Source organism: Hippopotamus amphibius, chromosome 3 (genome assembly GCF_030028045.1).
Source record: "Hippopotamus amphibius kiboko isolate mHipAmp2 chromosome 3, mHipAmp2.hap2, whole genome shotgun sequence".
Taxonomy (NCBI): Eukaryota; Metazoa; Chordata; class Mammalia; order Artiodactyla; family Hippopotamidae; genus Hippopotamus; species Hippopotamus amphibius.
Window position 1 is genome coordinate 175,708,487 of NC_080188.1, and position 21,422 is coordinate 175,729,908.

The 21,422-nt window shown below is 39.1% G+C and overlaps 1 long non-coding RNA gene and 1 other non-coding gene across 3 annotated transcripts in view; both read right to left on the reverse strand.

Moving 5' to 3' along the window:
• The window catches only part of LOC130850268 (uncharacterized), an 86,493-nt gene that overhangs the window by 17,239 nt on the left and 47,832 nt on the right, over positions 1 to 21,422 (reverse strand). The window contains exon 3 of one of the 2 annotated variants that reach the window (XR_009052860.1): positions 18,655 to 19,033. The exons of the other annotated variant lie outside the window; for it this stretch is intronic. This is a non-coding gene — a long non-coding RNA (uncharacterized LOC130850268). Of the gene's footprint in view, positions 1 to 18,654; positions 19,034 to 21,422 lie in introns of those variants that run through there. 2 annotated transcript variants of the gene reach the window in all.
• On the reverse strand, positions 612 to 716 carry LOC130850564 (U6 spliceosomal RNA). The gene has a single exon (XR_009052934.1). It is a non-coding gene; the product is annotated as a U6 spliceosomal RNA (small nuclear RNA).

Below are 21,422 nucleotides of genomic sequence, written 5' to 3' on the forward strand. Positions count from 1 at the left end.
TACCCTGGTGGTGCAGTGGATAAGACACTGAGCTCCCAATGTAGGGGTCCTGGGTTCCATCCCTGGTCAGGGAACTAGATCCCATACGCATGCCACAAATAAGAATTGCCATGCCTCAACTAAGGAGTCCGCCTGCTGCAACTAAGACCCAGAGCAACTACATAAATAATTAAATAAATAAATAACCACATTTGTCTGATTTGTAACCACTAAAGAAGTTTAAGAATAAATATTTAATTAAATATTGTCCACCTGGAACAATATTTTAAAAATGATATCTATCTGCGTATACATGGGGATAAATTCATAATAATAAAGTCGGTTCTGAAATAGTATGTATAGTATGACCTCAAATTTTTAAAAATTCTATAGTTGTAGACATGAATGCTTACCAAAAAAAAAATACCTAAATGTTAGCAGTGACAGAATTATGGATGCCTATTCTCTTTGTCTTCTTGTATCCTTGATTTTTCTTTAATAAAGATGTACTATTTATGGAATAACATTTTAATTGAAGTATAATTGACACACAATATCAAATTAGTTTCAGGTGTACCAAATAGCAATTATATATGTTCATATGTATTGAAATGGTCACTGTGATAAGTCTGAAACATATGAAATGCTTCACAAATTTACGTCATCCTCGCACAGGGACCATGCTAATCTTCTCTGTATCATTCCAGTTTTAGTATATATGCTACCAAAGTAAGCACTGTAGTAACATTTTAATGACCATTTTATGAACAGGAGTGTCCTCACTGAAGGATTTTTCTCCAAAGGATGAAAAATCAAAGTGCAGGAGTATGAGGATATCCTGAAGGTGAAGCGGAACAAGAAGTGCATATGTTCAAGAGGGATGTCTAACTATCAGGAGAAACAACAAAGAACTTTTATATGCGCTCCAAAAGTGAATAATTGAGCAGAGATTTTTTTTTAGGTCACCATTTGCTTCTTTTTTGGGGGGAGGGGGCTTTAAAAATTCTTCATGTGGAGAAATAAGGATTCATAAATTTGGGGGTATGGGATGAGATGGAGTGGGGAAATTCAAATATTTTCTGTCAGCAATTTCACTTCTGTCAGTATTTATCTCATCACCAAGGGAAAATGGTTCACAATAGTCTCAGCCATCAGAAACATTGCAGGATTTCAAAAATACAGTAAGAATAATCATGATTGATGCTTCTGCAGCACCTTCCAGAATGTTAAAAAAAACATTCACTAACATCAGATGGTGTCTGTAATAACCCTATTAGCCAAATCAAAGCAATATGATTCATAAGGTTATTACGAAATGCAGGTTTCCAAACTGCTTCCACACTGTTTCAGTCAAGGTTCTCGGTAGCAGTAATAGAGACCAGTTCTCACTGATTTCAGCAGATCAATAGTGGATTAAAAGGATATTGGGTTACACTTCCATAATTTTTAAAAATGATATTGGGTGGCTCACAGAATTGTTGGGAGGGCTTGAAAAACTAGGCTTGAAGCTACGCAGGAGAGATAAACCACCCACAGAACTAATCTGATGAGGAAGTTGGCTAGAATAAGCAAGTATCCTGGTTTTCCTGGGGCTGAATGATTTCCAGAGATTCAGAGCTTTCCATGCTAAAACTGGGTAAGTGCTAGGCAAACTGTGAGAAGATGGTCCCCGTCCCCCCTACCCCACCCCAGCCAGCGCCATGGACATTGGCACTAGACCACACAGTCTGCCCCTTGGCCAGTTCTACGTTGGCAACTGTAGATTGCAGGAATGTTTCCTGCCAGAAGGTAGAGAGAGAGAGAGAGAGAGAGAGAGACTGTTGCTTGTACCTTCAGGTCTGAGTCAAAAGTCCAGCTGAGATGTCTGATTGAAAACCCTAGGTCACATGACTTTACCTTAGCTGTAAAGGAGGCAGAGAAAGTGATTATCTGACGTCTTCCACTTCCATTATGGGAGATATCTTTGCTTACTACCAATATTTACACGATGAGGAATTCTCTAATTACAGGAAAGCAGTTCAAGTGGCCCAAATAATGACCAATTTCCACTATAGTATGGAAATTATTTTTAATTCTTTAATATTATTTATTTAAGAACACTAAGGCAACCATTTGTCTGGTATATAGTTGTTTCTTTAACTTAAAATTGTTTTAAAAGTCAGATTAACAGCATACTACTGTAATACTATCTTAATTACTTGGCCACACAAATGTAGTTTATGCCTTTTATAACTTTTACAACTATATGATGAACATAATCCTATATTTAGGTTGTGAAAAATTTAATCCTTCTATGTTTGTCCATCTCAATGGGCTGTTCCCTTTCCATTATTTACCCAGGAAAGTTTTTTCTCTCTTTTGTTTTTAATATTTCTAGAGGAGAAAAGTGTTTGCCAAGAAGAAATGGATTTGAATGGAAACCTTTTATCGAGGACAAACCTTAAGAAGAATAATGGACAGTGTTTTCTGCATAACCCTTTGGCCTTCACTCTTACATTTTTGTAATCAAGTGATGTGAGCAAAGGATTTCAAGTCGGTGCTCATGTATTTTTCGTAGCTGTTCATTTCTCTTACAGAATGACCTGGAACAAACCCATTAAGATTTTTTGTCTTGTCTTCATATACTGAACTATAAAATGGGAATGCCTGTAATTAATCAAAGATACAGTTTTTACTGATAGTAAACAACAAAACAAGGTACCAAGAATTCTGGTCCTGCCTTTCATGGTATAATTGTGCAGTCTTGAAGGTATCACTTAAATTCTCAGGTGTCAGTTTCCTCAGTCTATAAACGATAATAAAACCTGAACTATTTCAAAATATATATGCGAAAAAGCATTTTTAAAAGTATAGAAAAGTAAATGCAAAGTGTTATTATTGAATTACTCTTTCAGCATTTAGTGCTAAAAATGCAGAGTGCTTCCTCTGATTTTGCTTAGAAGACAGGTCTCTGAAAATCAATTTAAAATTATAGAAGCCAATAGATAAGTACTTTTATGTTTGTGGTTATCTTCTCCATGGCAGATTTTTAAGTGGTGATTATTAATGCAGTTTTCTTACACTTACTGCTTCCTAAACCCATGCTTTCAAACGTTTTCTGAATTATATTTATAGTCTCTGAAGTCCTGGGGATGCTCTTCTGTGGTTGGTCTGTTTGTTTGTTTTAACCTAAGATATCCAAGGTAAGATCGCGTACAGGAAACAACCATTAATACAGGAACTAGAAAGTAGTAGAATTGTTCTACTTAAAATAATTGCCCCCAATGGAGGTATGGAATATAAACTCCATTTATAATGAGAGGGAAGAAATGGTGAGGAAGAGAATCTGCTGAAAGAGATTTGCTTGACAAATATACCATATCTAGTTTGCGAAATTACCAAGTGCCTAAGGACTAGAAAAGTACTCACATAACCTGTATGAAGAGGCTCCTTTGTTTCCTCAATCTTTGGCCCTTTAAATAGTGTCTGGATAATCTCATATTAACTCTCTGGAGCTGTGAATTTATAGATTAAAAAACTGCTGATATAGGACAGCCATGTGATTAATCAAGATATCAGAAATACAAGCAAGCAGGCAAAATGCTTATTCTGGCAGCTTCATAATTGGGGCTTTTCAGTAGGAAAAAATATCTCAATCCCACTCCTTTACAAAAGTTATTTCTATATCTCAGCCTTCACTGTCTAAACCTAAATAGAATTCCTTTCTATTTTTAATCCCCTTTCAACAAAGTGAAAGCTGAATTTACACACCAGTTTTTGTCTTTTATCCATCAACACTTTAGTTGAAGACAAACTACACTGTCTATTAATCTCAAGTGGGATAAACCCTTCTCACTTTTCCCTCACACCTACTCTAAGTGTGTTTATCACAAAAGTTTGGCTTAGGCAAATAGTTTTATTTATTGCAAAGATGGTACTGCCTGTTTCTCTGGGTGACCTTGAGCCATCTCTCAGATTCTTTTCCTACAGAATGTGATATAGTTAATAAAGAATGATTATATGTGATCTGTCATGCCCATAATAACTTTTGTTTTGATTTCTTAATTACAAGGCAGAGCTTAGATTCACAGTACTGAAAAGAGCAGATCCTATTTGTAAAGTTAAATATTCAACTCAAGATTGTTTATAACTAAGAATATGAAGGAATTTGACTTAGTTCTTCATGAGACTAAAACATGCAAAATCCTACACATTAATACAAGTAAAATGCAAATGATGCCACACTATGCCCAGAAGGAACTATAAAGATGTATAAGAAATACTCCCTGACCTCAAGGATATTACTGCCTAGTAATGACTTGTTACAACAACTTCTGACATATTTTGAAAGATTCAATTCAAAATACAATTGAGAGTACTCACCATGTACAAGTCATGGTAAAGAATAATAATTACTATTGCAGTGTCCTAAATAATATCTCCGAAATATTGTATTATCGATTAACTTTTTGTCCTTGTTTTTATTTTTTATTTTTATTTAACGGGTATTTATTTAAAGATCGTACGGAGTTTTCTTGGGTGCCAGGCACTGTGCTAAGTGGTGAGGATAGAGCAGGCTCTGTTCGAGTGCGCCCATGGTTGAATGGGGTAGGAAAACATCAATCAGATGATGACCTTAATAGATGCCTGGTTGCATCTGTAATGCATGCAATGGAGTGAGACAAAGATGGTATAAAGTGTATATAGTTGAGAGGGAAGGTCATGGAGGAAGCGACCTTCAAGTTGAAGATGGATGAGGGTGAAGGTGAGTTGACAGTGGAAGGCGAGAGCAGAGAGAATTTTGACAGAAGGAAGGAAGAATGATGTCCTGGAGGCACTGAAATTTTTTTTTTTTAATTAAAAAAAATTTTTTTTGGCTTCATTGGGTCTTTATTGCTGCACACTGGCTTTCTCTAGTTGTGGCGAGTGGGGGCTATTCGTTGCAGTGTGTGGGCTTTTCAGTGCGGTGTCTCCTCTTGTTGTGTAGCACGGGCTCTAGGCACATGAGCTTCAGTAGTTGTGGCACACAGGCTCAGTAGTTGTGACATATGGGCTTAGTTGCTCCGCAGCATGTGGGATCTTCCCAGTCCTCTGCATTGGCAGGCAGATTCTCTCTCTCTTTTTTTTTTTAAGTCTGCCCTTTAAAGATTTACTTATTTATTTATTTTTTTTAGTATCCACTACTGTTCATCACAGTTTTATTACAATAACAAAAGAACAACAATCATAGTGTTTACCATTCATTTTGTGCCTGTAATATGACAGGGCATATGCTAGATGCTTTATATGTATTATTTCTCACTCTCACGACAATCTTATGAGGTAAAAACTATTTTTATCCCCATTTTATAGGTGAGAAAACTGACCTTCAATGATTAGGGACTTGCCCCTTGTCACACAGCTATTCACAAGCCTTCTTAGAGGCTTTCCAGCTCTCTCTCCTCACAGCCATTACCACTTAAATATCTGAAATTATTTTTATTATGTGTTTGCTTCCTTAGTTATTGTCTTTCTCCCACACTAGAGTGGAGATGCCATGAAGGCAGAGATTTTGTTAATTTCATCAATGTGTGCTTTGCATTTGGAACAGCCCAAGGCACATAGTAGGTGCCTGTTGTTCATAGTCTTTGAGTGAATGACAATGTGGCAGAGGTGGAACTCAATCTCATGTCGAAGCACCTCCAAAGCCTTGAATCTTTTGACAACTCCATATGCTGCTTTCTTTCTTTCCTTTTGGGGCAGGGGGCGGGGGAGAGGGTTGACAGAGCTTCCCTATTTCTTTTTTTATCCCCTCTTGGATCTTTATTGGAGTATAGTTGCTTTACAGTGTTGTGCAGTTTCCGCTGTACAACAAAGTGAATTGGCTGTATTTACACATATATCCCCGTATCCCCTCCCTTTGGGCCTCCTTCCTACCCTCCCTATCCCACCCCTCTAAGTCATCACCAAGCACCAAGCTGATCTCCCTGTGCTAGGCAGCAGCTTCCCACTAGCCTTCTATTTTACATTTGGTACTGTACACATGTCTATGCTACTCTCTCACTTCGTCCCAGCTTCCCCTTCCCCCTCGTGTCTTCAAGACCATTCTATATGTCTGCGTCTTTATCCTTGTCCTGCCACTAGATTCATCAGTATGGTCATTTTTTTAGATTCCATATATATGTGTTAGCATACAGTATTTGTTTTTCTCTTTCTGGCTTACTTCACTCTGTATGACAGACTCTAGGTCCATCCACCTCACAACAAATAACTCAATTTTGTTCCTTTTTGTGGCTAAGTAATATTCCATTGTATATATGTGCCACATCTTCTTTATCCACTCAACTGTTGATGGGCATTTAGGTTGCTTCTATGTCCTGGCTATAGTAAATAGTGGGCAGGCAGATTCTTAACCACTACACCACCAGGGAAGTCCTGTCCTTGTTTGTAAAAAGTCAACAAGTTTTATAAGATATTTAAAACAAAGAAGAGTCTTCAGTCCTTCCACCTGTTATTCCTGTTTCCAAAGACAGTGACTTTCAACTCTAGGTGATTTTCTTCACATGTACCTCCATACTTTAAATAACACGCTTGTTGTATGTAATGTTCATCTTTGTATAGATCTTGTTTCCAAATTCGCTTTTCAGGAAGTTGATTTATAGCTTTGAAGTTGCTATTCCTTATATTTTTCTAAGAAACTAAAAGTTACCAAGTTAGCACATGGAATTAAAAACTGGGGCTCAAATAAAGAATAAAGACAACTAAAAAAAATAAATAATAACATGCTTGTATTGCTATATCATGTTCTTTCCGTTATAGGCATTCTCTACTGTCTTCCCTCACTGCAGCACAATTAAACACATACACGCACAATCAGTTCCCATTCCTTGTCATCACAATATAGTGATTATATAAATGCATAGTGTTTATATTATTATGAGTATACATGCTTTCAGAACAGTAGTCAATTATAATCATTTTTGCAAAATGTTTTGCTTTCTCTGGAGTTAATAATTTCCATGTAAGTTTAGTTAATTTTCTAATCTCAATCAAACTATCTGTTAGGTGTTAAAATTTATAAATATATACTACCAATTTCATCTTCCTAAATATTTCTGTCCTGTGGCCTCTAACCTACCCCAGCTTTGACTTGTTGCATAGCTACCATCCTAGGCTCTCCCTTGGCAAACATTTTGGAGATCCCTTTCACTTCTCTCCTATGACAGATGTCCCGTTTGGGTGGAACACAACCTTCATTAAGTTCATGAGAAAGGATATATACATGGGAAATAAGTTTTCTGAGACTCCACAAGTCTGAAAATTTTCCCCCTCTACATGCATCCTGAGTATAGAATTCTAGGCTGGAAATAATTTTCCTTCATGATTGTGAGGCCATTTCACCATTGCTTTCTGCCTTCTAATATTGCCTCTGAAGAGGCAAAAGACACTCTGATTCTTGATCCTTAGTATGAGAACTCCCTCTTTTTTTTTGGCGGGGGCGGGGGGAGTGGTGGGAGTAGTTTATACGATCTTCTCTTTGTCTCCAGTGTAAATTCATGGTATTGTGCCTGGGTGTGGGTCTTTTATCCATCCCTGGTCATATATACTCAGTGAGATCTTTCAATCTGAAAACCCATGAGCTTCTGGGAAATTTTTGTAAATTATCTTCTTAATGCCTTCCCGATTGTTTTCTTATTTCTCCCTGTCTGAAACTCCTATTATTCAGTTGTTGAACCTCATGGACTTGTTCTTTGGATTTTTTTTCCTTCTTATTTTCTAGCTCTTGCTCTTTTTGCTCTACTCTCTGAAAGATTTCTTCAACTGGATCTTCCAAGCTTTCTATTGAATTTGTTGTTTATGCTACCATGATTTTCATTTCAAAGGATATTTTTTGCTATCTGAATATTGTTTTTATGTAGCATCTTGTTTCATGAATGTAACATCTTCTCTTGAATTTAAGGTTTTTTTCTCCTTGCCTAGTTGCTATCTCCTCAAACTTTCTTTATTATTTGTTTTGATTTTTATCTTTCTATCATATGATTTCTTCAACTTTCTGGTACTCAATTGTTTGTTTGCTCATATTTCAGAGTAGAACACTAAAAGCTGATTGAAAGCTTTGAGCATATGTCAACTTCGGGTTTTAGTGTGAAATGATATGGCTGAGTTGTTTGTTGAGGAATCCCTGAATTGTTATCTTTAGCTGTATTTATGGACTGATCTGATCCCCAGAGAAGGATCTTCCAATCTCCTGCCTAGAAGCTCTAGGCCTGACTGCCAGTATTTTGGAGTCAACTGTGGTAAGAGGACTTAGGACTCAGAATTCAGCATACACTCACATTCTCCCATGTCCGGTATAGTACTCCACATTCAACTGTGACTGATAACCCTCCAACCGGAGACTCTCTGTTTTACCCTCTCTAAAGAAAAAAGTCTCTAGTCTTTTGTGGGGCACAAGGAATAGATAATCAGCAGCATGGACTGAGAAGTAAAATTTAGCTATCTGCTTCTTCATTATTTTTCAACTAACATTCCTTTTTTAACATTCCCCCTACTATATATATATATTTAAATTTATTTATTTTCTGTGTTAGATCTTCAGTGCTGTGCATGGGTTTGCTCTAGTTCCGACGAGCAGGAACTACTCTTCATTGCAGTGTGTGGGCTTCTCAGTGCAGTGGCTTCTCTTGTTGTGGAGCACAGGCTCGAGGGCACAGGCTTCAGTAGTTGTGGCACATGGGCTCAGTAGTTGTGGCTCATGGGCTCTAGAGCACATGCTCAGTAGTTGTGGCACACAGGCTTAGTTGCTCCCCAGCATGTGGGATTTTCCCGGACCAGGGATCAAACTCCTGTCCCTTGCATTGGCAGGTGGATTCTTAACCACTGCACCACCAGGGAAGTTCCTCACCCCACACTTTTGCTTCCATTTCCAGAGGTACCTGGTCCTGCAAATTCCTGGCATTTTAAGCATTTCTGCAATGCAAATCAGTTTAGTTCTTGGCTTTCCCCCTGCTAGTTTAGGAGTCTACTTTCACTGTACTCCTCTCAGTAACCACCAGTATAAATCTATCTGCTTCAGAGCATACAAAATGCCATTAATTTTATTTATTCTCCTGTTTTCTATCTTGTCAGTTTATGGCCTTAAAAATTTTTTTAACTAAGTTTTAGTGAAGTTTCAGAAGGGAGCAAAATTAGATGTATGTGTTCCCTTTTACTCAGAAACCTCCCCCCCCCCCCGCCATTTATTTTTTTACTGGGAGACTCTTGAATCAAAGGAATTTAATCCAAACCAGAATCAGCAGAGAGACACCATCAAAGGCTAACATAGCTCTCCTCTTGTTCCAGTAGACCCTTATGAAGAGAAAAAAATGGCATGTTGCTCCACACAAAAAATGAAAGCCTATTAAAATATGGGTAGGGTGAAGCATTACTAATCAATGACATATTTCCTTCCACAATATTGCTTTAGACTGTACTATTAGTAAAAATTAATACCTGCTTTTTTATTAATATACTTCATTTTTAGAGCAGTGTTAAGTTTACAGAAAAATTTTACAGAAAATACAGAGAGCTCCCAAATATCCCCTCTCTACCCCCATACAGTTTCTCCTATTATTAACATCTTGCATTAGTGGAGTTTTTGTTACAATTGATGAACCAACTGTTGCACTATTAGAATCCATGGTTTCCTTTAGGGTTCATTATTTGTGTTTGCACAGTTTTATTTTGGGTTTTGAAAAATGCATTAGTGTCGTATCCAGTACTACAGTATCGTACAAAATAGTTTCAGCACCATGAAAGTCATCTTTGCACCACCTATTCAATCCTTACTTTTTTCTCCTCTCCAGATTACTGGCAATCCCTGATCTTTTCACTGTCTCTACAGTTTTGCCTTTTCTAGAATGTCATATTGTTGATTTATACAGTATGCAGCCCTTTCACACTGGTTTCTTTCACTTAACAATGTACATTTAAGGTTTTTCATATCTTTCTTTGTAGCTTGATAGCTTATTTCTTTTTATCGCTGCATAATAATCCACTGTATGGATGTACCACAGTTTATCTACTTACCTATCAAAGAACATCTTGGTTGCTTCCAAGTTTTAGCAACTATGAATAAAAGTGCTGTAAACATTTGTGTATATGTTCTTGTGTGGACGTGAATTTTCAACTTATCTGGGTAAATACCTAGGGCACTATTGCTGAATTAGATAGTAAGATTATGTTTAGCTTTTTAACAAACTGCTGAACTGTCTTCCAAAATGGCTGTACCAATTTGCATTCCCATCAGAAATAAATGAGAGTTCCTGTCGTTCCTCATCCTTGTCAGCATTTCGTGTTGTCAGCGTCTGGAATTTTAGCCATTTCAACAGATATGTAGTAGGAACTCATCGTTATTTTAATTTGCAATTCCCTAGTGACATATGATGTTGAGCATCTCTTCACACATTCTTATCATATGTATATCTTCTTTGGTGAGGTGTGTGTTCAGGTCTTTTGCCCATTTTTAAATTGGGTTGTTTGTTTTCTTATTGTTGAATCCTAAGGGTTCTTTATATGGGTACAAGTTCTTTATCAGGTATGTGTTTTGAAAACATATTCTTCCAACAGATGGTTTGTCTTTTTATTCTCTTAACAGTGTCTTTCACAGAACAGTCTTGAATTGTAGTGAAGGCCAATGTATCAGTTTTTTCTTTCACGGATTGTGCTTTAGGTGTTATATCCAAAAGATCATCACCGAACCCAAGGTCATCTAGATTTTCTCCTATGTTATTTTCTAGAAGTTTTATAGTTTTGCATTTTAAATTTAAGCCTGTGATCCATTTTGAGTTAATTTTTTGTGAATGATGTAATGTCTGTGTCTAGATTCATACTTTTACAGGTAAATGTCCAGTTGTTCCTGTATCATTTATTGAAAAGACTGTCTTTTTTCTATTGAATTGCCTTTGCTCCTTTATCAAAGATAAGCTATATGTGGATCAATTTCTAGGATCTCTACACTTTTCCATTGTTCTACTTGTCTGTTCTTTCATCAGTACCACGCTGTCTTGATTACTATAGCCTTATAGTAAGTCTTAAAATCAGGTAGTGTCAATCCTCAAACTCTGTTCTTCTTCAGTATTGCGTTGGCTACTGAGTCTTCTGCCTCCCCATATAAGCTTCAGAGGCAGTTTGTCAATATCCACAGAGCAACTTTCTGGAATTTTGATTGGGATTGCATTAAATCTATAGATCAAGTTGAGAAGAAGTGACATTTTAATGATATTGAGTGTTCCTATTCATGAACGTGGAATATCTCCCCATTTATTTAGATCTTTGATTTCTTTCATCAGAGTTTTGTAGTTTTCCTCCTATAGGTCTTATATATATTTAGTTAGATTATAACTAAGTACTTCTCTCCCTCTCTCTCCACCCCCCCTCAATTTGTGCAAAAATAAATGATATTTTGCTTTTAAGTTCAAAATCCAATTATTCCTTGATAATTGGCTTTTGTACATTAACCCTGTATTCTGCAATCTTGCTATAGTTGCTTACTAGTTTCAGAAGCATTTTTTGGTTGTTGATTCTTTGGGATTTTGTACATAAATAATCATGTCATCTGTGAACAAAGATAGTTTTATTTTCTTTCCCAGTCTGTATTCCTTTTAATTCTTTTTCTTGTCTTATTGTATTTGCTAGGACTTCTATTATGATGTTGAATAGGAATGGGGAGAGGAATTGTGATCTGGGGAGAGGTTCCATGAGTAATTTAATCAGTTCCTGAACTAAAGAAACCAGCATGCCTACAGCTCATACTGTGGAAATATAAAAAAGGCAAGCAGCTGTTCAGAATGCAATCCCATGCTACCGTGTCATCTATAATGAAAAAAAAAGAGGTACTATCCAAACATCACTGGATTGTTTTTTTCAAGAAGGTAGACAGAATCAAATCCAGCAAGGAACCAAAACCTGTGCCATCAGTGTCAGGCATGAGTGAAATTGCAGCTTGCCCTCCGTCTCCTGTTGCTGCAGATTCTTCAGCTCTACCATCTCCCACCTCCTCTCCCTCCTGCAGTCAGTAACTCTTCTTGCCTGTTGACTCAATGCCAGCCCCTGTATGCCAGCTGTTGTACTATACTACTGTACTTTTCAAGGCACTATACTGTAAATTAAAAACAATGTTTTTATTTTTTGTGTTTGTTTTTTGTATATTATTTGTTTGAACAGTATTATAGACCTATTATAGTACAGCACCATATAGCCGATTGTGTTAGCTGGATACCTAGGCTAAAAAAAAAAAAAAGGCTATCTGAACAATAGACTCCACATGCACTACTGGCATGGAAGCAAAAGCCTCTCATTCCCTTTTACCACCACTCCCAAGCTTCCCAGCATGACTTACGTGACACCCAGCAACATTCAATATCTAGGTGAGGCCTTAAGCATGCTACTACAAAATAAATGGCTCAAGCTTGGGATGTTTTACTGGGGGGAGTGGGCATATGGAAGATTTATCCAGTAACTTAAATCTCTGTGAATAGGAGGTTTTTCCAAATAGAGACAAGTAAAGAAAACAGCATCCCATTTAGTGGACTGTGCCTTAGAACAGCATGAATCTGGCAGGAAGTGACATAGATAATGTGACCATACAAACCAGTTGGCCTGAGGTAGTTTTTGCCTGTTGTCTGAGTGTAATTATTAATAATATCCCCTTCATTATCAAAATTGTCTCAATTTGGGCGATAAACTATATAGTCACTCTACTTACAGGGGAAGTGAAAATGGTGAGAAAAGACCCCATACGCTCAGAGAGTTCTCCAGAAAACCCTATGCTTACTCATGTAAGCTACAAGCATCCCCATTCTTAAAAAGTAAAGAAGAGAGAGGTCATACAGTTTGGTTAAACATTCATACGTGCATTAATAACAGGGCTTCCTGAAATCAGAGATGCTATAGCCATTGTTGCTCAAATAGCTGTCAGAGGCATTTTAAGCTATCAAATGGCTTTTAAACTAGATTATCTCATATCTCCCTGCTCACTTTTCACCGTGCCTGGAAAGTCCCTCTGAATTTAGAAATCCTTCTCTGGTCTTTGAGAAAATTTCCATGCTCTGAGGAGCCAAATATAGCAATAACCTGCTTCAGACCACAGAAAGACCCCTAGATATTTAGATGATCTAATAGTTTATGCTTAGAACTAGATCACAACATTTTTTCCTACTCAGGCCTCCTTCCTGGTACTATTTTGAATATTAAATAGAGTCCTCAGAGGAAGGAACTACCTAGTAGGTGGCAGAAAAAGCCAATCAACAAATAATTTTTGAGCAACCTCTATGTAGGTCCTTGGGTATGCTGTCCTTGGGTACAAAAGCTAGCAATATAGTCAAATAATAAATATATTAAATAATTGCTTTAAAAGACCATATTACACAAATAGTATTGTGGAAGTACAAAATAACCTGATAAATTATGCAGTTTAGAAATTAAGCACAAAGGAGTTAGAGAAACAGGAGCTGAATTTTACAATAAGTATTGGAGAGATTTGGTTAAGAGGATAGATTGTGTGTGTGTGTGTGTGTGTGTGTATCTGTGTGTGTGTGTGTGTGTATTGGTAGTGAAGTAATGAGAGTATCTTTGAAGTACTCACATTAAAATAGCACCTCTTAAGTTAAATTGGAGCTATCAATATTGACATTTTTTTAAAAAGTAATGATGAGGACTTCCTAGGTGGTGCAGTGCTAAAGAATCCTTCTGCCAATGCAGGGAACACAGGTTCAAGCCCTGCCCTGGGAAGATTCCACATGTCATGGAGCAACTAAGCCTGTGTGCCACAACTATTGAGCCTGTGCTCTAGAGCCCGTGAGCCACAACTATTGAGCCCATGTGCCGCAACTATTGAAGCCCATGCGCCTAGGGCCTGTGCTCCACAAGAAAAGCCACTACAATGAGGAGACTGCGGCACCACAATGAAGAGTAGCCCCCACTCCCCACACTAGAGAAAGAACGTGTGCAGCAATGAACACCCAATGCAGCCAATAAATAAATTAAATAAATAAATAGAAAAGTAATGATGAGAAGGAGAGTTGTACTATTCATAAACTCTAGCTACCATAAATCTAGCACTATTTAAAGAAATATGGGGCGGACCCATGGTAGGAAAGGGCTATAAAATATTATTTTTTTAAGGCAGATTAAGAAAACCAACTAGATCTTTTAGCAAATAAAAAATACCTTAATTGAAATGAAAAACTCAAGGGAAAATTACTTAATCTAGCTAAAACTCATTCGTAAAAAGAGCTTCATGACTGTGTCCAAGGATTGTTTCGTAAATGTAAAAAGAATGTATTTTAGTCTGAGTTATTTCTAGGCAATAGAAATCAACTCTGGCTGATTCAAATCAAAAAGGAATTTATTGAAAGGATGTTGGATAACTTACAGAATCTACTGGAGAATCTACTGGAGAACTGGAGAACCAGACACTGGGCTACCTAGCCTTAAGTGATGCTCGTAGAGTGGACTCGAGGACATGGGGTGGGGGGGTGGGGAAAGGGAAGCTGGGATGAAGTGAGAGAGTAGCATTGACATATATACACCACCAAATGTAAAATAGACAGCTAGTGGGAAGCTGCTGCATAACACAGGGAGATCAACTCAGTGACTGGTGATGACCTAGAGGGGTGGGGTAGGGAGGGTGGGAGGGAGGCTCAAAAGGGAGGGGATATGGGGATATATGTATAATGACAACTGATTCACTTTGTTGTACCGCAAAAACTGGCACAACCGTGTAAAGCAATTATACTCCAATAAAGAGCTGAAAATATAACTTTAGGGGGAAAAAATGATGCTCATAATAACACCTTGGGATTGATACAGTGAAGGCACCATTCCTGCTCACACAAAGCAATACTGGCAACAACCTAAACCACCAATACCACTAACACCAGACACTGTATCACCAAAAGACAATTCCACCACTCTGCTCCAGGGAGCGGATCTTTCAGCAGTCTCCCCTGAGTTCCTCACAGTCTCATTACCACTAGCACCTGCTAAATGTTTCAGGAAAGTGCCTCTGGCTGGTGCCATAAATGCAAAGGGTGCTGGAAAAGCAAGTATCTGGAGTAGTCAGCTTCTCTAATATGACAGAAGCCCTGTGTGTGTACAAACAGAGCTTCGAATACCAGGCAGCCAAAAAGCAAAAGGCAAACGTCGCTGCAATTCACTCTTGTAATTGCCTAACAGAAGCAACACTTCTTCCTCTTCTTATACCACTAACTACTTCTGCTCAACATACTGGAACATGTCCTTCAACAACTGAAAACATGTGCTCCATCTCCCCAGATGGGGGCATTGGCATTGTCAGTTGCTGCAGCTGGGGGGGGGGGGGGGAGGGCGGGGATGTAAACTATTTTTTGTAACTGTTCTTGTAAGTAAAGTTATGTTGGAACACAGCCATTCCCATTTGCTACATATTGTCTATGGCTGCTTTTGTTCTACAGGGTCAAAGTTGAACAGTGGCAAGAGACTGTATGTCTCACAAAGCCTAAAATATTTCCTATCTGACCGTTTACAGAAAAAGTTTACCAACCACTGAATTAGTTCATCCAGCTTCAAGTCCACAGTTCCTGAGTAATGTCTGTTATTCCTTTAAACCTACCATTATTCCATCATAATATTCTGTAACCTCTAGACTAACTTATAAAGACAAATGCCAACTACACATCCAATATAAAATAAAGGGGGAAATAGAAAATATTTTAAAATAACCTTAAAAGATAAATATATACTTTATTACTTAATTCAACAACTGTTTATTGAATACTCACCATGCTCACTCTTCTATACACTGGAGTTACAGCTGTGAACAAAATTTCTATTAGGAGTGACAGGCAATAAGTATCATTTAGATAATGATGAGAGGAAAAATAAAATGTGTTGGGGGAGGAAATATATGGAAGAGCAATAGAGTTGCAATTTTAGGCAGAGACGGCCTTGTTGAGAAGTTGACATTGAATAAAGACCTAAAAGAGATTGAGATGAGATGAGATGAGATATGAGATATGCAGGTATGTAAGGAAGAACAATTGAGACAAAGGGAACAACGACCTCTAAAGCCCTGAGGAAGAAAACCAGTGATAGTGAGAACAGTAGAATATGAGATGAGAAGAGGCCAGATGATGTAGAGTCCAAAAGTCATTATGAAAACTTTGAGTCTTTCTCTGACATGACACAGCAGGGGAGAAAATACAGGTCTACGCTACAGTTCTTCTTCCTGAAAATGGTCATGAGAGCACAGGAGATATTTATGAACTTCCTTCTTAAAGGAAGACTGCACATTCTCTTTGCCTTTAGCCAGATAGTCACCAGATACTTATCCGTCATTCCTGAAAGAGCTGAACCTTTGGTGGTCCTGCCTGTATAATTTGCTGTAGTCTTCCATTACCTTATACCTCTGATATGTCAATAACATATTCAGATGATCACTTGGTCTCCATCTGTACTACTCCTGTCCCCATTTTGTAGCAGCAATCCTATTTTCCCCTTGATATCCAAAATCAGTTACCTCAATAAACCATCATAATTTTATTTATTCATTTTTTTTTGTCACCTGGACCAGTGGCAAAAGTAACCTGAAATGACCAGATAAAAGTCTGAGCTTCAAATTTGATTAAATTGCTGTTGTATTCCCTGGTAAAAGCAATCTTCTCTTGCTTTCTCAGACTGATAAATAATCAGAGCTCAGAGCTGCAGGTACAGGAAGCAAAAACATTTTAAGGAGACTATTATGCACTCATTTAGAAGATATTTATCAACAACTAGCACGGACTCTTCAAAACTATCAGTGTTATAAAGTAAAAACAAAGAAGCTGGGGAACTGTTCTAGACGTCAAAATGTTAAGAGACGTGACTAAGTGTGATGCATAATCCTTGATTGGCTGCTTTGTCAGAGTTTTAAAAACAGCTATAAAAACATTATTGGGACAATTGAGGAAATGTTAAAATAGACTGGATACATACACCAGTGTGAACTATCTTGAGTGTGGTCATTGCATTGCGGTTATGTAGTATATGTATAACTGATGCATATTGAATTATTTAGGAAGGAAATGTTATGATGCCTGCAAACTTACCCTCAAAGGAACAGCAAAAAAAAAAAAAAAAAGTGTGTGTGGATGTAGGTGAACAGTGCAACTGAAAGAGAAATAAAGCAAATGTAGCAAAATGTTAACAATTAGTGAATCTAGGTGTTTATGAGCTCACTCAGCAAATACTTGGGCAGATTGGAAGAGAGGCTGAGTTTCATCTACAGTCATGGACATTTTGTCTACCTGATTATTGCAATCTTCCTCTGAAGCGGGCATCTTTAGTGAGCATTCGACATAAATAGTCTAACATTCTGGGCCCATTCTGAGAAATGTATCCTCATAGTGCTTTTTTAAAACTTCTCGTAAGCCACTCTTCAATTATTTTTCTTCCACGTCTCTGACCATTCGTCAAAACTATTAGTTATTGCCCATGAATTAGTGTACATATTTACCTTATGTCACCTGTTTTTCTAGGCAAAGGGAACAATGCAATGTCTTGCTTAAAATTTAATTGATGGGAGTAGGAGGGGTTCCCTCGTCCATTGCCCTTCAGGATAACCTCTAAATGGAGCTGTAGCCTGGTGCTCCTCCCTAAAATCCAGACTTGTTTATCCAACTGAAGACATCACTGCTTGGATGAATAACAAAGGTCTCAAACTCAATTCCTTCAAAATTAAGCATCTGATCTATCCTTCTGACTGAATAGAACTGTAAGCCTTCCGGTTGTAAAACCTGAATTGCCGGGACCAGCTCGGCGACTCGAGGTGAGTGACGGGTGCCGCAAGCTTGAAGAAGACACAGACACAGACTGAAGAGAAAGATGGGACCGGGGGACTCAAGACCTCTAGGATCAAGAGCCTCGCTGATTGATCCCACTGTTGCTTTTATTGAGTTCTCGGCATAGCCTAAGGGTCTAACACTCCCAGGTTAATCCCATAAACAATCAAAGGCCTCACATGACTGGGGGCAATGATCTTTGTTTGCCTCCTGGGTCCTGATTTGAGCTGGGTGTGGAGAGCAAAGCAACCCTGGGGGCAGGAGACCTCTCTCAAAAGGATTAAGGGTCTGTGCCCCACCCGTGTTGGCCCCTCTGCGACTGTGCCTGTCTTAGGTTGTTCCTCCCTTGAGGAATCTTACCCGTCTCTGGCTAACCAGTCATCCTCCAGGGCCAAACACGGTGATATAAGGAAGGCTCTATGCACCACCCCCGTTGGCCCCTCTGCGGCTGTGCCTGTCTTAGGTTGTTCCTCCTCTGAGGAATCTTACCCGTCTTTGGCTAACCAGCCATCCCTCAGGACCAAACAGGGTGATATTAGTCTCCACGCCCCGCACCCTCAGCTCCTCCACTGCTCAAGCAGGACATTCTGAATCCCATCGCTCGGCCCACATACTTCAACATTTTCAATGTTTCAAAAAGGTTCCAGAATGTCTTCCCACACTGAATATGTGTAAGCCAGGATGGAATATTTATTTTTCTTCTCAGCGAATGATCACAGAGAATTCCACATGAAGCCCTAGGTATTGGCTGAGGAAAAAGCAACAGAAAAGATGCTATAAATGTCACTTACTTGTACTTTGCTTGTTCATGGTGATACATATACCACTTTCTCTTTTTTTTAATTTTTTTAATTAATTTATTTATTTAGGCTACGTTGGGTCTTCGTTGCTGTGCATGGGCTTTCTCTACTTGCAGTGTTCGTTCGGGCTTCTCATTGCTGTGGCTTCTCTTGTTGTGGAGCACGGGCTCTAGGTATGCGGGCTTCAGCAGTTGTGGCATGCAGGCTCAATAATTGTAGCTCTCAGGCTTAGTTGCTCCACTGGCATGTGGGATCTTCCCAGACCAGGGATTGAACCCGTGTCCCCTGCATTGGCAGGCAGATTCTTAACCACTGCGCCACCAGGGAAGTCTGACCACCTTCTCGTGATGATGGAATACTGCTGGGAACATCAGACTTTGTGGCTTGGTTTATGGAGGGCTCCTCAAAATTCATAGCCCGCTGGTATCTTATGGTCAGGTATTCAGTCTCTGCAAGAGACTGGTATCAAAACAAAAGTTGCTTATCAAAAATAGAGTAGTTACTTGCCAAAAAGAGTGTAATTTTTCTCCCGAAACATAGGATGCCTCCATTTTGATTCCCTTATTAGAACTTTCCATCATCTCCATACAGCTCTCGGACCTGCCCCAATCAGCTAAAGAAACTTCTCTTGATCTGGAGCTCTCTCAAAGCTGAGAACCTTTTGTGTTAACCTGAAAATGGGTCAGAGTGGCATATTCACATGGTGTATGTTGCCTCTAAAACCCAAGGGGGCTTACCAAGCATTGTGTCTCTTTCTTAGTGACAGGTAGAATAGCAACCCAATGTTCACTTTAGAAGAAATATCCCAACTTATTGAGGCTAAAGAGCAAGTAGTTTGAGAGATAGGATTAAGATGGCGGAGTAGGAGGACGTGCGCTCACTCCCTCTTGCAAGAGGACCGGAATTACAACTAACTGCTGAACAATCATTGACAGAAAGACACTGGAACTCACCAAAAAAAAGGCACCCCATATTCAGAGACAAAGGAGAAGGTGCAATGAGCTGGCAGGAGGGGCGCAATTGCATTGAAATCAAATCCCATAAATGCTGGGTGGGTGACTCACAAACTGGAGAACAGTTATACTGCAGAAGTCCACCCACTAAAGTGAGGGTTCTGAGCCCCACATCAGGCTTCCCAACCTGGGAGTCCAGCAATGGGAAGAGGAATCCCCAGAGAATCAGACCCTGAAAGCCAGAGGGATTTGATTGCAGGACCTCCACAGGACTGGGGGAAACGGAGACTCCACTCTTGGAGGGCACACAAAAATATGTGCTCACCAGGACCCAGGGGGAAGGAGCAGTGACCCCATTGGAGACTGAACCAGATCCACCTGCTGCTGTTGGAGGGTTGCCTGCTGAGATGGGGGGCAGCTGTGGCTCACCAGGGAGGCAGGGGCACTGGCAGCAGGGGTTTTGGGAAGTGCTTATTGGTGTGAGCCCTCCCAGAGTCCACCATTAGCCCCACCAAAGAGCCTGTGGGATCCAGCACTAGGTGGCCTCAGGCCAAACAACCAACAAGGTGTGAACACAGCCCCACCCATTAGCAGACAAGCAGATTAAAGCTTTACTGAGCTCCACCCACCCAGCCCTACCCACCATCAGTCCCTCCCATCAGGAAGCACACAGGAGGCTCCTAGATAGCTTCCTCCACAAGAGGGCAGACAGCAGTATCAAGCAGTATCAGCAGTATTTCGTCTTGTGGAACTGAAAACCACAGCCACGGAAAGATAGAGAAAATGAAAAAGCAGAGGACTTTGTACCAGATGAAGGGACAGGATAAAGCCCCAGAAAAACAACTAAATGAAGAGGAGATAGGCACCCTTACAGAAAAATAATTCAGAATAATGATGGTGAAGATGATCCAGGACTTTGAAAAAAGACTGGATGCAAAGATCAAAAAGTTTACCAAAGACCTAGAAGAATTAAAGAACAAACAAACAGAGATATGCAACACAGTAACAGAAATGAAAAATACACTAGAAGGAACCAATAGCAGATTAACAGAAGCAGAAGGGCGAATAAGTGACCTGGAAGACAGAATGGTGATCATCACTGATGCAGAAAAGAATACAGAAAAAAGAATGAAAAGAACTGAAGACAGCCTAAGAGACCTCTGGGACAATGTTAAACACGCCAACATTCGCATTATAGGGGTCCCAGAAGGAGACGAGAGAGAGAAAGGACCTGAGAAAATATTGGAAGAGATTATAGTTGAAAACTTCCCTAACATGGGAAAGGAAATAGCTACCCAAGTCCAGGAAGCGCAGAGAGTCCCAGGCAGGATAAACCCAAGGAGAAACATGCCAAGACATATAGTAGTCAAGCTCACAAAAATGAAAGACAGAGAAATGTTATTAAAAGCAACAAGGGAAAAATGACAAATAACATACAAGGGAACTCCCATCAGGTTAACAGCTGATTTCTCAGCAGAAACTCTGCAAGCCAGAAGGGAGTGGCATGATATATTTCAAGTGATGAAAGGGAAGAACCTACAACCAAGAATACTCTACCCAGCAAGGATCTCATTCAGATTCGATGGAGAAATCGAAAGCTTTATAGACAAGCAATAGCTAAGAGAATTCAGCACCACCAAACCAGCCCTACAACAAATGCTAAAGGAACTTCTCTAGGTGGGAAACATAAGAGAAGAGAAGGACCTACAAAATCAAAAACAAAACCATTAAGAAAATGGTAATAGGAACATACATATTGATAGTTACCTTGAATGTAAATGGACTAAATGCACCAACCAGAAGACACAGACTGGCTGAATGGATACAAAAACAAGACCCATATAGATGCTGTCTACAAGAGACCCACTAAAGACCTAGGCACACATACAGACTGA